The sequence below is a fragment of the Zonotrichia leucophrys genome, chromosome 2 (genome assembly GCF_028769735.1).
Source record: "Zonotrichia leucophrys gambelii isolate GWCS_2022_RI chromosome 2, RI_Zleu_2.0, whole genome shotgun sequence".
Taxonomy (NCBI): domain Eukaryota; kingdom Metazoa; phylum Chordata; class Aves; order Passeriformes; family Passerellidae; genus Zonotrichia; species Zonotrichia leucophrys.
Genome location: NC_088171.1, coordinates 21,692,708 through 21,708,709, shown reverse-complemented (window position 1 = coordinate 21,708,709; position 16,002 = coordinate 21,692,708). Strand labels below are relative to the sequence as shown.

At 39.6% G+C, this 16,002-nt stretch overlaps 1 protein-coding gene and 1 long non-coding RNA gene across 2 annotated transcripts in view; one reads left to right on the top strand and one right to left on the bottom strand.

The window, feature by feature from the left end:
• LOC135443695 (uncharacterized) overlaps nt 1-3,808 on the top strand; it is a 29,670-nt gene extending 25,862 nt beyond the window's left edge. Inside the window, exons 2-3 of the long non-coding RNA XR_010439094.1 lie at nt 742-911; nt 1,613-3,808. This is a non-coding gene — a long non-coding RNA (uncharacterized LOC135443695). The remainder of the gene's footprint in view (nt 1-741; nt 912-1,612) is intronic.
• The window catches only part of RSU1 (Ras suppressor protein 1), a 101,788-nt gene that overhangs the window by 25,098 nt on the left and 60,688 nt on the right, over nt 1-16,002 (bottom strand). The gene's annotated exons all lie outside the window — the stretch shown is intronic.

Sequence of the window (16,002 nt, the reverse complement as noted above, 5' to 3'; positions counted from 1 at the left end):
TCACAATTTGGAAGCAGTTTCTCAAGGATCTTATCTTTCCCTACTCAGAATTACTAACATGAAAACATCTTCTTCCAAAGTGTCAAACACCAGACACTAACACTGTATGTGTCTGAGTTTTGAACACGATTTCACTGAAATGACACTGCATAAATCAAACCTGCCTTTTCTGAGAGGAAGACATTAATACCTGACCAAACCATGCTAACATTGTTCCAGCTCAGGAAGCTGGACCCCAGCATCTCAAAGTGATGTCAGAAGACTTTTACTAGGGACTTAATATCTAACAACAAGCTTTAGGGCACAAGTGCTAGAGTCACCTAAAATGCAACTCTTGAGTTGTAAAACAGGGCAGCATTACAGTAACTCAACAGAAATGTATGTCACCACTCAGTGCACATAATCTCTTGATAAGAACCTATCCTACTGATCTGTTTTAGAAGAAAGTAAAAAACCAGAATGCTGGATGGCAGAAGCAGCCAACATCAAGCCCGGTGTCCTTGCTGAGGACCTGTCACTGGGGGCAGTTACACAGATAAGGTCATAATGGAGCAACTGCAGATGCTGCATTTTCAATCCTGCTTCAAAACTATTATTTAATTCCTAATATATTGCTGTCTCCATCTGAAGACCAGAAATAGTATGAAATTAGGATTTAGTACTTATTCATGAGATCGAATTTAAGCAATTCTTCTTTTCGGGATTGCAGGCTTGATTCTCCTCTCATTTGCTCTCACACAGAAAAGGAGGAACTGCTGAGGTCAATGTCAGTGCAAGAAAGGGATGAGTCATTCCTTAGCTGCAGGTCTGCATGGAAGAGGAAGAAGTGATTTCCCAGCCAAGGCAGCACAGACAACAGAAGCAGTGAAGAAGCAGAGCTGTGAGCTTCAGCTGCACAGGACTGCTGAGCCGTATGTTGTTGTATCTTTACTGTTATTCATACTCATTAAAGGCAGCTCCAATGCTTTCTGGCATGCTGGCTATCAGACTTTCCTCTCAAGAACAGACAAAAGCCAGGCAGTAATTGTGCTGTTTTACATCCCATGGGGCTTGCTAGGTGTAAGCTGGAACAGCATGATGGACCTCTTACATCAGTGGACAGTCTCTCTGTTTTACTTTTAGAATTTAGGAGATTACAAGATATACCTTTTACCCTTTTCTAACATTCCAGGGTAAAAGATCCAGCCTTTGAGACCACTGTCAATACTATACTCAAAAATTCAGTGGGTGGACCGGGTAGCATGATAAGCAAACAAGCCCACAAACTACTCAGAAATGTTACCTCCTTGCAGTCACACTGGGAACACAAACAGTACACAAAGACACCAGCAGAGTAGATTAAAACCCACTGAAATGACTGCAAAGAGGTTTACATTTAATTAACAGGATACAAGATTCAGATAGACAGAGCAAAAACAGACAAATGAAACACAAAGGCAAAAATAGACAAATGATACACAACCTTGAAGGTCCTTCCTTTACACAGCAGAAAAGAAATGAAAAAAGGTAATGGATACTTTGTAGTTATATGTATTAATATGGACTTCTATTTTTTTTTAACTTACCTGTGAAGGAACACTTTCTGTTCTGACAATCATGATTTCTTTGACAGAGAATACTCTAACTCAACAAGCTACCAACTTCAACTGCCTCTCAGGAAGGCTGAAAACCCCTTAAAAAATCTTGACAACAAGCACCACGGCCTCACACCTACTGGAAATCAACAAGGCAGAGGAAAAGGAGCCACTACATTTGCAAGAAATTTTATCCAGGAATACAAAGGCAGTGCAAAGAAACCTGCCAAGCCAGCCAGCCAGTATGTTTCAGAATCAGAAGGGTGACACAGCAGACAAGTCACACCAAGCAGCCAGGACCACCACGGGGATCTGCAAGTGAAATAGCACATAGCTGACAACTCTTCCCCACAACATGCTCTCACTCCTTCCTGGGAATGACTGATTGGTCACTTGACGGGATCTGCAGAAATCCCACCAGAACGTAAAAAACTTGTTTCAAAACCAATTCCAGCTTTAAGGAAGGGACATAATAGTGTGGCTTGGATACTATAATAAAACTGGAGAACTCAGATTTACCAGTCTCTATTCAGGAAGAGTCAAGAACTTTGCAAGACACAGATCAAATGAGCTCTGACCCCACTGGACATGTGTGATCTTGAGTATTAGATCCATCAATAACACAGAGTGATGCTGCTAGGCAGCTTTTTAAAATTAGTCATACATGCCCAGAATATAGGAAGTCAACAACCAAAATTCAGAAAAAAGGGACAGAGAAGGCCACACTGGGTCAGAGGATTTGGCACTGGAAGGATTCCTCTGAGACTGGATTTTCAAAGTATGCAAAGTATGCAAAGTATGTTGGAGTGCAAATACATCTCCCATTTAAGTGACCTGTGAGTGCCTAAGAGTTTGGAGAGATGTTCTCCTCTGCACTGCATCTGCCTACTGAACTTTAAAATAACACCTCCCTCTGCCTGCTGAGCCAGCCCCCTCCCCACAACACTCCAGTAACTTCACTAAGCATGTCCCCCCTCCTCTGGGTGCCCAGAACATTCTCCTGGAACTGACAGGGAATTCTGTCTGATGCTCTTCCTCATTAAAGTTCTCACTCCCTTTAATTTGGCAAGTCTAAGGCATTATGTAAAGGGACTCCAAACGTGGAAAAACTAAAAAAATTATTAAATTATCCGGATCATGCCTTTGCTGCTTGAGAATAAGGATTTTTTTCTTCCATGAGAATTACTTTACTTCTTTGCTTGGCTGATACCTGCATGAAGGAGCTATCAGGAACATTTGTTGAGAAAATTAGCAACTGTGTCTCAAGAATGCACTGAAATTATTGACTCTTGCAAAGATGATTTTCTAAAAGCTGGTTATTTAGGCCATGTGCAGCCTGCACGAACAATCTTCTCTGGCAGGAAATGCAAGAATTTTTCTATATCAGGTTCTCATCTGCTTCTCAGAAATTTCCCAATCAGTACTTAAGAACAAGGTAATTTTTTAATCAAAAGCCTATTCGGTGAGCTGTCTGCCCCCAGGTCCATCTCATTCATCTCTCTGGACATGGATTTCAGTTTTCTTCTCCAAAGAGGTTAACAGATTGCTGTAATTGGATGGCCCCAAGAAAAATGCTTTGAGCAGCAGAGCAGCCAGAAATCAAACCCAGCCCATGCTCTGAGCAATGAAAGACTTTTCACTTATTAAATATTGCTAACAATGTGTTTCAAGTACTCCAGGAAACAGCATGATCTAAAAATTAATTTACTTGTATACTGCTATGAAAGGGTCGTCCTTGGCATGCAGGTTAAAGCTGTCTATATCCCACTAGCAATAAGCAATAGAAAAATATTACTCTGACTAGTGGTTGCATCTTTTAAACATATATAAACTGCTAAAATTCTGTAATTAACCTGCCTCTTATTACCTTACTGGCAACTACTACTGCCACAGAAGCACAGTTCCTAATGTCAGCTGCTCTATTTGCAAACATATCTTCTCAATTATTTTCTAAAATTATTTTCTGAAAATGCACAAATAAGAAAAGATGTCTTGTCTGACCTCTAACCTTGTGAAATCTGTCCTGTATTTGTCATCATTAAAAAAGCACACCTGGTTCTGCATTCTTCCTGTGTTTTCATTTGCAGTGTTTGTTTTAGGAGTTTTAACAAGGTTAGAAGGTGTAATTACTGTAATTACAAAAAAGCAAAAAACCAAACCAATTTTCAACTAATTATGCACAGAGAGTTAAAACAGATGTCTGAACAACATGCAAGGCTGTATGAAGCATCACATAAAAAAAAAAAAAAGCCTAAAACTTGTTAAGAGTTACATAATCCACCACAATTAAGACTTCCTGAAGTTTCAATAGGAATATGTCTCATGCCATTCAATTCTTAGAAGAGTTGATATATCCACATAAAATCAGTGAGTATTTATGGAAAGTTAGCTGAATAACCAAACTACAGTAAATATGTGTGCAGTCCTCTGTGAAAAGGAAACTATGTGAAAAGCCCTAACTACCAAATCAGATTAGACTTTTCAGCATTACAAGATAAACAGAAGTTTTCCTTAACATTTCATTTCAAAAAACCTGAATATATATACTCTGCACTAACAAAAACTCCATTGTTATCTGTTGATACCACTCATAGATAAAAGTGGGCCCTGGGATGGCTCAGCACCACCTAACAGCAACCTCCAGTATGTGGTGTATGGGGAGTAAGTCCCACAGTACCCAAAACACTGAACCGAAGATGATACATCTGGACAATACCAGTTAAACCCATAAATATGGTGACTCACTGGAAAGATAATAAGATATAATCTCTTATTGAATCAGAATGTACAATGATGGATACTCTGAAGAATGATGGATATGCTTCGGTCAGAGGGAGAATTTCTGCTAGACACAGGGTTATCAGAGGCAGATCTAAAAAGAAATATTTACAGCCCTCAGATGAAACACAAATATTATATCAAAAGCATTTGCTATATCACTTAACCCAGGCAAAGATATAAACCCACTTTTAAAAGCAGGACTTCCAGAAAAATTCAGTTATCCAAAATAGGTTTCTTCTATTTCCTAATGCCAGAATTTTGAAGCAATGCATTAATCAAAATTGCTTCAAAGAAATAGGTTGTTTCTTTCTCCTTTTTGTTTTTAGGATTGGAAGTAGCGAGGTGAAAAGGGCAACAGACTCATTCATTAAATTACACACACATACATATTCTTTTGCACACAGACTGTCAAGAAGGTAAAATAAAGATCACCATTGCCCAAGTGTGAATAATAAAATGCAGTTATATTGAGAGTTCCTGTTTCAAAGGCACTGGGATTACCTGTCACATCAGAGCACTGTTCTGCGGGTCTGAGGGACAACTTTGAAAGGCATTTGTCACTGAACCAATTCACCAAAGCTACTGAACCAATGAGTACAGGAAAACCATTTCAACTGGCAATGCCTAGGAAACAGCTGGACTGAAAGGAAGAAATAATTGCTCACAATTTGAAGTGTTTAAAGATGTGGTGACAGAAGATGGCAAAAAAAGCTTTCTTAAAAATATCTGAACCATCAGCTTGGACTGCTATATGAAGCACAAAGGAAGAGTTCTCTGGGAGCAGAAGCACCAGAGAAGCATTTGTTCCACATTAGGCCCTGCTCCCAGGGACATTCCTGATATTATTTACATGCCCAGCAGTTCTTGCAATGCACCAAAGGAAGGGTGCTTACCTGCAAAGAATGACTTGATGACAAATGTTATTTCTGCAAAACACATTCTCCTTAAAAGTAGTGTCCTTAAATTGTACTACAGATCTAATATATTAACCAGGAACTCTGCTTCCTGTGATTTCCCAAAGCCTTGCTTTATGATTACTTCTCAATGTTTTTCATCAGGTTCTAAAACAGCTTGCTGGCTTCAAACATAAAAACTAAACAGGTCTTCCGAAGCATCAAAAAATATAACCGATAGATGAGACCACTTTATCTGACTTTTTAAAATACTGTTGTTGGAGTTACAAATCCAGGAAACATAAATAAGAACTGGGACCACTAGATGTTATTAAAAGAAAACTATTTCATATCATTATATGGTTGCTTTGAAGCTTCTATAACTCTGTCAAAAGGCAGGTGAGATATTTTATGGGTACAAGAAAAATATTTTTAAAGTTCTGTGTATTTCAAAACTTGCCTAAACCATATGCATGCTGACCATATGTGAAAATGAGATGGACAAAGATCCACTACGCTATCGAAGGTGCAGACTACAGTTTCACAAATGGCATGGCTTGACAAACAAGTCACCATCTGTATGCTGGGCTGCAGAGTTACAGCTGAGGGGCTGCTCCCAAGGGAGCTGTCTGCACATGTCCTCCAGCCACCCAGTGAATGGCAAGTGACCCTACTGGAGGGGTACAGCACCTTTGCTTCAGGACATGAAGATGTGCTCTGGTAGTTCTCAGCTGGTGTGCCGGAAGGTGATGTGACCCTGTGACCGTGCATTCACCCTTGCTCTGAGCCTCAGCACTGAAGAAAGGGCAGGGAACCTAGTAGCAGCTGAGGTCTTAAAAATGGCTTCCTGTCCCAAAAGCTGAATTGATCTGAATCAATTGCAGCATCTCAGCCAGTGCAGCAGTGACTCAATGTAGACCATGGGTCAGTAACATTGCCCAAGTGGCATGCTGGACTGCGTGTATTCAAATCACAGAAACCCAACAGGTACCAGAAGACACTTTCTCAGAGGAAAACAGGGCTCCTTTGTCCTCTGTGGAGGAAACTATACCTCCAGCTCTTCCAAGATGGCAACTTGGTGGGGGAGCAGGTGCCAATGTGCCGGTTTTGCATTACAGCCATCCACTCAAGTAATTTTTTCTGAGAGGAGCTGCTGAGAGCTTCCTCTGTGCCCAGCAAAACTGACTAGTTTTGAATACTGACACTTCGTTAAACCACTACATAGCTGAACACGCCTCTATGAACACACATTAAAAATGAATAAGCCATAGGAAAAGCTCTCTTTCTTCTGAGGTAACGCAGTGCGGCCCGGGCCAGGCCTGCTCCACCATGGCCCTCGCGGCCTCGCGGGACCAGGCTGGGCCCCAGTGGCCGCTGGGCAGGGGAAGGGAAGGCCATCGACCGCTGAGTCCTCCCCTGGCTGCTGAGATCCTGGCCCTTCTCCCAGCATGGGTGCCAGAAAAAACCCCAGAGGCGGCCCATGCAGAGAACTGAATGCAGCAGGGCCAGAGACCGGGCATGTGGCTGATCCTGACACAGCCCCCGTGGGCCTGAAGATCCATCCCTGCTTTGGCCACCCACCATGGCAGGGATCACATGAGCATCTGCAGGCCCCAGGTGAGATAGCAACTCTTTCAGTGCACAGGTAAGACTTGCAGACCTTCAATCCTCCCTTGGGTGAGAGAAAAGGACGAAGTGAAGACACGAAGAGGAACAACATGAGACATGAGGGTCAGTAAAAAAAAGTCAAGTCCCAGATGGGAGGGTTGAGGAGATTCCTCAAGTCCTGGGCTGAAATCCTCTTGTAAGGCTATGGAGAAGATATAATTGATACATCAGACTCTTTTTTCCCTGTAATTCATCGAATGTATGGGGGAAAGAAGTGTTCAAATTGTAGATATGAGCAAAGGCATCCATGCTGAAACAAGCAGACGCTGAAATAGCTGTGATCCCATGAGAAGTTTGAACAGAGAGAGAGAGTGAAGAAGACCATTTACCCCCAGGGAAAGTAGAAGAAGGCCTCAGTTCCCAGAGATGAAGATGATCTCAGAGACAGATAAAGAGACCCTTTGCTCTTGAACAGCTCATCCTTAATATAGCATAAGTTGACATGACCCATAAATGCAGCTGTGGGAAAGCTGTGAAAGATGTGAGGGACTTCACAATTGCAGATACCGAGGCAGCTGCTATTCGTGGAAATTAGAAGCAATGAGAGAATTGTTTTGTTGTGGAGAAGTCTACACAAAATAACAAGAGGGACTCCTCTCCCTAAGGGAACTGAAGGAAGACTATTCTAGAGGTGATAAACTGACTGTATTGTTTCTGTACATTGTCAGTGGGAAAGAAGGGTTGTAGGGGGGAAGGGGGAGTGTTCTAAAGGTTGTATTCTGCTACTTATTATTGTTTTAGTTCTGTGAATAAACTTTTCTCTATACCCTTTTAAAGTTTTGAGCCTGCTTTGCCTCCCTCCTAATCCTGTCTCACAGCAGGAAATGAGTAATATTTTAGTGGGTGCACTGGTGTTTGGCCAGCACTGAACGCACCACAGCCAGAGACGTGACTTTTCAGGGTCACCTCCTGGCACAGTGCAACACCTCAGCTGCTCTTCTGCTAAAGGCACTCAGAGAATGTGACCCTCTGCAATTCACTGCTGCACTGCCCACACCAAGCAGATGCTGGCATAACAGGAGGTGCCCACCCAAGTCTCAATGCATTTCTCTTTGGTATGTGTCACTTTGCCCTCCTGTCAACCACAGGTGACTTCTGCATAACCTTCTCTGAACTCCCATGTCTGTATCACTGAATAATGAGTTTTTCTGTTCACAGAGGTTTAGGTGGATCCATCTCCAATAACCTGACTATTATCCATTTTCCCTGAAAATGAGTACTCTAGCTGCTTCCAAGGAATGTCCAGGAGATGGAAATACAGCTCCTTCCAAAGGCAAAAGTTGCCATCTGGAGGGTAATGGTGCAGCCAGATGTAGTGCCTGGGTTAGGTGATGGCACATGTTATGGACCACTACTGCTACTACAGAGTAGATTTCGGTCTGGTCCATGCTGCTCAATTTCTTTTCTGTGGGAACAACGGTGAAGGGAATATGGAAAGAAGCAATTTTGCCTTCAGACAGCAGCAGAATGAGGCTGGAAAGGAATGACATGCTAAAACCCAAGCCACCTGCCTTCTTCCTTCTGTCCCAGATCATCTCTCTGGATTATGAGAAATATTTAGTAAAGTTTCTTCTTCCACTGTATCATGCCACTATGCCACTAACTATTTAACAACACTCTAACACATCATGGTTGATCATTTCCTTCCCAGGGTGGAGAGTTCAGTTCTATTTCTGCAGATCTGTATTTTTTATTGTATGAAGTTTTCCAACAGTAATTATTTTAAGTGATTTAAGAGCCTTCCCTTCCTAACTGAGTAATGCCACTGAAAACTTAAAAGGTCTGAGTTTGCAACTCCTCAACTATTTCTGCTGTACATCTAATCTAAAATAATAAATGTTGTTTTGTCACCCAATAGACTAATTTTTCACATTTTTTTCAGTATGATTCCAGGCTGAAGAGATTGTTATATATTTTTAGATACTTTTACAGGTATGCATAATCTTAAATGAATAAATATTTTGAAAGTTACTGAATAAGAAAAATTGTTTTACAGGCTTCAATTGCACAATGAACTCCCAGACAAAGCCATCATTTTTATCATGACTGTGCACCTATTTACAATTTCTGCTCAACAAAATCCAAAAGAAAAAAGACAGAATTAAGAACCTTTTTGCCTTTATTTAAATTACACGAGTCCTATGTGTCACGTTCTCCCTGCTGGGCCCATCTAGGTTCTGTTGCCCCTTCATTTAAGAACAGACTCAAGCCTTTGCTGTGAAATAAACAAACAAAAAGCATTTCCCAGAAGAATAATTTTATCCCTCTCTAGGTAAGTCTCCCCCTTCCATCTTTACATTCCTGTATTACTCTTGAAAGACACTGACAGCAGACTGAAGGCACTGTCAGACAAAAATTACTTCTGCAGTGGACAGGAATTCAATCTTGTAACACTACTCTTTGATCAGGTAAAATTTTTGTAGACTCTCTCCTAAAATGGAAAGTATTTTTTTAATCACATTCATCTTCTTGCAAAATAAGCCTCACAATTTCAAAGGAGGATTGCAAACAAGATGGTTTATTGGAGGGGAAAATGATAGCTACTGGCTTTTGGACTGCCAGAAAAGCAGAACACAATTAAAACATTAGCCACTCACTACTGAACAGAAAGACTTCAGGAGAGAAGTATTTGCCAGAATATCTCCTAAAACTAAAACCATAACTACCTGGTTTGACGTTTCACAAATAAAATGAGAGAAAAGTCAATCTCAAGGAGAAATTGTTTTAGGTGGAAAACCACATTTCAGGCTAGATATAATACACTTGTGCTGGTAGAACTGACCTAGTCCCATTGCAAGCAAAACACTTCAGTTAAGGACAAGTAAAAATCCAGCCAGGGCTGTCCCAAAATAGTCCTGTTCTGTAACAAGGAATCCACCACAATATAATACATTTGAACCTCACAGTTTGTACTGTTGCTCTAAGCAGGCTTCACTAATGAATAAAACCACTAAAGCTGATGTATTAGCTGGCTTTTTTCCCCTCAAGGAGAGAAAGATACTACTGAAAAAAGAAAATCTTAAAAGAAAAACTCAGGAAAATTATCAAAAGAGCATTTTCCTCAGCAAGACTGAAAAATAAGAGCAACAAGATATAATAGCATATATAAACTTTTAATTTCATTTTTTGTACATACCAGTTTTACCAGGCACACTTCCAGGTTAAATAAGATAATGTTATTGGAAAAAGTTCACATTTGAAATATCTTTTCATTTTAAAACACTGTGACATGACAGTCAAGTTTTACAAGCTGATAAAACACCTCTGTTATTCAGTAGAACTACTCTTCAGAGCATTTCTACAACTTCATCTTTGTGTCAAACAATGCACCCAATGTGGAGTCTGACAAACAACATCTATTTGGCTATCTTTTATGTTTAAAGAGTTTAATAGTATTTTGTGTAGATAACTACACTGCATACAAATTCTCTGTCATTTATTTTGGTGATGATGTATGTGGAGTTTAGTGTTAGCCACAGCAAATGCATTTAAGGAAAACTACAATTGCTTATTCTTGAAACCTGCATTTTACACCTTTTGAGCATAAGCAGATAAATTTTCAGTGTCACTATTGCTGAGATTTCCTGCTATTTTTATTTTCTACTGACAGAATACTCAAAGCTGAGAAATGTTTAGAACAGACATAGATATTAAAAGCTCCAATTTATAGCAAATAGTGACAGTTTGCTTTTGCTGCTCATAAACCAAAAATCTAAGAGTTGTAAATAGAGGAAAGGTGGCAACAAAACACTCAGATTTTTAAATAATTCCACAAACAATAATGATACAGAGTAACACATCTGCTTTCATTGTGCATATACAAAATCATCAGGTTTATGGATCTTGAAATAGCTCTTTTAAATTTGGCTTATATATGAAAAAATCAGGTACCATACGCATAAGTGAACAAGAAGACCAAAAAGATACAATGTATAGAATATCTAAGCATACCTCTTTGAATTGCTGGGCTTTGCTGTCAATATTGGTGCTGTTCTTTACTAAAGCTGTGCTTATGTTTGATGAAGTAGTGTTTGTCATCTCTTCTGCTTCAGTCCTTAAAATGGTTATTTCTCCTGCCTCACTCCCCTGTCTTCTGCCACCATAAAACGTGACTAACAATTAGCACTGAAGCTTTTCAACACCCAAAAAGTTTATATCTATTTTTCAATAACCATATAAAATACTTTATTTCAGCATACAGCTCTCTCAATCTGATTAATTTTAAGACCTTTGTACAACAGTGAGGTAGCTGTCTGAGATGCTGAGGATCCATACACTCCTGGTATTAAACACTGAATGGCTGGCTGCATGTCCTGTAAATTAATGTTAAAAGGGACAGTATGAAGGATAAGGAAGAAAATGATAGCTGCCACTTCATGTTAAAGACTGTGTTGCAGACAGCTGAAATACTTGGTATTTATGATATCTGGCATCACTGTACTTCCCAGTTCCCACACTCTGCCTACCCTTTGCACCTGCAGGAAGTCTGAGGTAGCTGGAATATGTCAGACTTCACTTCACAAAGGACCTAAACAGGGCTGCGGATAGGCAGCATCCCCTGCCTGATGGAGCTTTAGGTGCTCCTCCCATTAGCAAAGAATACTGGCACAAGAAAACATGATTTACTGAGTGGCAGAAATTAAATATAAAATCATCTTCCCCTAAGATCATAAATGAACATGTTGAGTACCTATTCTGTGACTGCAGTGTCCTGTGCTCCTGACCTGGCTACTGTGCACAGTCAAACAAGTCTGACACTGCATTTAACTCCTTAAGAGATTTCTCCTAATTTTTTACTCCTGTTTCACTGAGAATTCCTTTCCCCACATATTCTACTTTAACAGAAGACATGCTTGTGCTTGAAAACCTGCATTAGTAAGAACTGCATTCTGCACAACTGACACTAAGGATTTTTGCATATTTTTTCCTGTCACTGCATTGTGAAACTCCCATCACAAGCAAAGCACAGCACACACTACTTTGCTCTCCAGTAAATTAAGAATTTCTAGTAAGACTAATTGTCAATACATCACTCTTCCAGAAAAACAGTTTTTACTTTGGTTATAATATGCACTTTATTGCCTCAACAAGAACAACAATCCTGAAGTTACGTGCTTGATGTATCAATTTTGGGATTTTTACTTTCGTTTTCCTAGTGACCACCTCTGGGAAAAACAAACAACAAACAAAACACCGGAACTTTATTTATTTTGTCTTTTCACGCTGAAATTTCCACAGATGATTACAGAAGGCAAATTTTCAGGCTTCACTGATGCTTCCAAAAATTCTACAAAGGAGAAGCCTTTAGAAAGCCAAACTTGACAAGAGTAGAAAACAATCTCAAAAGGTAGGCAAAGTATGCTGTACCACATTGCTTTACCGCAAATTGCTATTTTTGCTTACTAAGAAAATTGGGAGTTTAATGATTGCATTCTTCTCTGATAAAGTTGTGCTTTCAGCTACGTGAGAATATTTTAAAATTTCTTAACTTTTATTTCTATTTAACTTCATTATTTGTAACCTAAATTTTAATTTACTTTTAAAGTAAATTAACTTCTTTCCCTTCTCTACTCATCTATGTTAAAGAGTCTTCAGGATTGAGACAGAAGATTTTTTTCTAAATTAGAAAACTTACTTGTAGTGTCTCATGTGTAGTTCACATCTCCCTCTAGTAAAACATATGCTATGAAGTGACATGATGGGTGAAATAAGAGGACTACAAATCCATCACAAAGGTTAAGACAATGGACATTATTACCTTACAATGAACTCTGCTGAGAAAGCTGAAAGCAAACTGAATCTACATTCCAGATTTCATGTTTCCTTTAGGAACTGCTACTATTAGAGATCTCCAGTGATGAAAGAAGTCAATTTGAGAATCTGAACATTTTTTGTCTTGTTTTCACTCACACTTTTTTTCCTTCTTCTTCAAAGACTTGCTTGAAAATATTTCAACATTCTTTTTCAGGGAAAACCCCTCTACTTCATCCATCTTTCCTAGTAAGTGAACTTTTTTAATCTTTGACTTGGCTTGTTCCTTGGCTCTCAAGTTTTTTGCAGCTGGATACAGAGCCTAAAATGGGGCTGGCAGAACTGAGTACAGCAGATACATTACTTCTTCCATGTCACATGAGGCACCTCTGCAGTGATGTGGTGGCATATGCTGACCCTCTGTGATCCCAGAGCTCATTCTGCAGATCCAGCGCTTAGCAGTCATTCCCTACCCTGTATTCCTTCAGTCAGTATTTTACACTCAGCTCTGCTGAAATGCAGGCTACTCTGCTCAGGACACAGTGCTATTTATATTTGAAATGCTTTTTTTTTTTTCCAAAATCATCAAGGGTGATTTTTTAAATTGTAACTCTGTCTCCTTTTCTGTTATCTTCTCTTCAACTCTGCTAATCACTTTATCATGCTGTCATACCTACAGAAAACATACCTATCAAAAATGTACGTTCCCAGTTTTTCAGAGGAAAACTTTCTACACAAATTCACTGTATGACTAAACATTTAGGCAAGTCACTAGGCAAGCAACAGAGCAAGTAGAAGAAAAAGAAAAACAATGTCTGATATAAATTTGTCTCTGTTATTCACGGTCTCGTACACCTTCTAATTTTTTCCCTTTATTCTTAGCTAGCAACTACTTATATTGCAATGTAAGGACCAAGCAGTAGAAGGGATTGTGCTTTAACCTTTTGTGCAGTAGAGCAGATACTTCTCCCAAACAAGCAAGAGTGGCAAAGACAGTCAGACCTGGACTACAAAATGGGGTTAAAAACAGCATCCAGGAAATCTCTGCTTTAGAGATTTACTAAAACATCTGGTCCTTCCAACTGTACTACTGGCTATTCTAGGAAATCAGCCACTGCCTTTGCTCAAGAAAAAGCCTGACAACTTGAAAATGTTCTTAAACATTCACAGTCATTCTGAAGAGTTACTTTCCAATGAAGACACCTGTGCTCTGATCTAGTAAAGTGCAAAAATTAACACCCAGAGGGAGTAGGCCTGGCAGGTTCAGGTATCTATAGCTATTAAATGAATTATACAACACCTCTATTCATGGGACCTGTACAACAAGCACAGCAATGACAAAGAGGGAGTCAAAGAAGGGGTATAAAGCTGTAAATAGAATATAGATTGGATAATGTGAGTAAGGTCTTGGGTGAACTAATTTTTCTTGAAAAGCCTTGAAATTTCTTCCACCAGAAACTGAATAAATTTTTGAGCAATCAGGATTTGATTCAGATCTCTTCTGACATACTATGGCAAGAATTATCTCATTAGAACTCAACATTTTCAATAAGACCCCATTAATATTGTGAAGCATCTAAACAGTTATCAAAAGTAATAATGAAATTATAAAGCACTTTGGAAGTGTTTACTCCCTTTGACATTTTGTCTTTCAGACTCCTCAGTTCTCAAGATCAGAAACTGTCTTGTATTTTGAATAGAGTCCAGAACATTTTGGAAGCATCCAAAATCTAATAATCATAACAGCAATAAAAGCAGTAACACATTTCAGATGCTGTCCTTAGAGACTTCATGTTTCAGAGGGTTCAGCCAATTAATGGAAAAATCAATGTTGCCAGTAATTGCTTTTAGAGTCAGTTGGTTCAACTCGTTTGAATATGATGGTTATATTTCCACCCACTGGGTAAACAACCATGATGGAAAGCTCATTTGCATGGTTTTTAGAACACACCAGCACAAACTGAAGTGATCTGCATGATTTGCAAGACCTACAACATGATGTTTTTGTCAGTGCATGTGCCAACATAAAAAAAACCTTCTCTTGCAACCCAGTATGGGAGCAGGGTATTAGGAAAAACCTAACAGAACCATGTCTTTTTAGTTTTAACATATTTTGAGCTTTTTCCACCACTTAGTCAACAAAATTAGCAATCAGTGGAAATCCTAAAGTGAGACGGATGGTTTAGTTACTGTCAGTAACATATTTCAGAGGTCTGTAACAAATAGCAGTATCAAATGAATAAATAATGTTCAAAGCCTAACAGCCGGCTTCCGTAACAGTGTGAAAATATGTAAATGTTACATGGCTTTACTCCTCAAACTGGCTCTCCTCTCGTTCCTCAGAGACTCTTCTGTCAGAATAACGAGCTAAAAACAAAATATGAATGACAAGTGCACATACTGAGCTGATTGAGAACACAGAGTCGAACAGTAACCATATTAATCTCGTCTCTCAAAGAGGCTGTGTGAATTCCAGGCAGAAATATTGATTTTGATCTAGTCTACTGCAGTGTAGATTGCTAATTGGAGTTCAAAATCTATGCAGAGGCTTCCCTAAAAAAATGGCAACTTTCAGCACTTTCCTTAGTTCAATTAGGACACCAGAATTTTACACTTAAAACCCATTAACATCGTTAAAAGCTTCTGCTATTGCTACACACCCTTGACAAACATCTGATTTGTGAACTTCCAGTATATAAATGATGATAGCCTAAAGATATAAGAAAACTGTAAATGTTTTCAGGGACTTAACTCTTGATCTGGATTTTTTCAGTGTAGTGAGTATGTGGTGGGCAGGTTGATGGGGGTAGTTCTGCCCCTCTGCTCTGCTCTGGTGAGGCACCACCTGGAGCACTGCATCCAGCTCCAGGGTCCTCAGCACATGGACCTGTTGGAGCAAGTCCAAAGGAGGGCCAACAACGTGATCAGCAGGCAGGAGCACCAACCCTATGAAAAAATGCTGCAGCCTTTCAGCTCTTGAAGGTGGCCCATGTAAAAGATGAGACCAGACCTTTCAGGAGGATATCTCCTCATAGGACAAGGAGTAATGGTTTTAAACTAATAGAGGGTAGACTAGACATAAGGAAGGAGTTTTTTACAATGAGGATGGTAAAGTGCTGGAACAGGTTATGCTGAGAGGTAGCCGATGCCCCATCCCTGGAAACATTAAAGTCATGTTGGGCATGGCTCTCCCTCAATAGTATCTCCCCTACTGCCTCTTGGGGAAGGCTGCTGGGCTCAATGAGTCAGAGGTTTACCACAGAAAGTCTTTTCCTATGTCCTTAGGATGCCTATTGTCAAATGGGAACTGAAGCAGTCAAACCACAGGTAAGATT